An 816-nucleotide genomic window follows, 5' to 3' on the forward strand; every position below is an offset into this window, starting at 1 on the left:
AGTCCACAGATTTTTGAAATAAAGATTTATGTATCGCTTTTAAGAACAGCCTTAAATAGGCAGGCATATTGTAGTAATAATAATATTTTAAAGCTTCGGTGTAGAGATTGCCAGTCAACTACAGGAATGGCAGCCATCACTCTCTGGCCACCGCAGTCTGGATGTTTCTGGGAAGCTCCGTGGCTGTTGGGAGGTGCTGGGGATAGGCTTGTAGGGCAGGGCAGGGAAGCCCAGGGCCTGAGTCAGGAATGCTGTGGTCCCCGCAGGGTCTGCGGATGCTGAATTGAGATTGTTTGGCATGGAGATGGTGGTTTAGAGAATTTGGTGAGTCGGCATATGAGTGCGCCCGTAACGATGGAAAATGAGTGAACAGGAGAATTTCAAAAATATGAAACAATTGCACAGAGACAGTTGGGGCAGGAGTGAGATGTCACCTGGTTTATCAAGAGCAGGAGAGGAAGAGCTGAAGAAAATACTGTGGAGAAATGAGGCTCCGTTTCTCCTGTAGTTCCCCACCCAGTGTGATCTGGAGGAGCAGTGTTTCATGTCTCCTTCGGGATAGAGACGGTCCACTGTCTCCTGCGATGCCCTTGAATGTATCACTTCACCTTTAGGAGAAGACGTTCACCTTCTCCTAAAGCAGGATGAAGACTGTTCATTCCTGGACTGATAACATTTCAACCTCAGGATATAATTTCCTTTTCTCTTTAGACCTTGAACAAAACTTTCTCGTTAATTTGAAAGCCCATAGTTTGTACTACTTAATTCTAAGTATGTTCACCTTGTATTTTTTTTTTTTTTTTTTTTTTTTTTTTT

Source organism: Lipotes vexillifer, unplaced genomic scaffold (genome assembly GCF_000442215.2).
Source record: "Lipotes vexillifer unplaced genomic scaffold, Lipotes_vexillifer_v1.1 scaffold395, whole genome shotgun sequence".
Classification (NCBI taxonomy): Eukaryota; Metazoa; Chordata; class Mammalia; order Artiodactyla; family Lipotidae; genus Lipotes; species Lipotes vexillifer.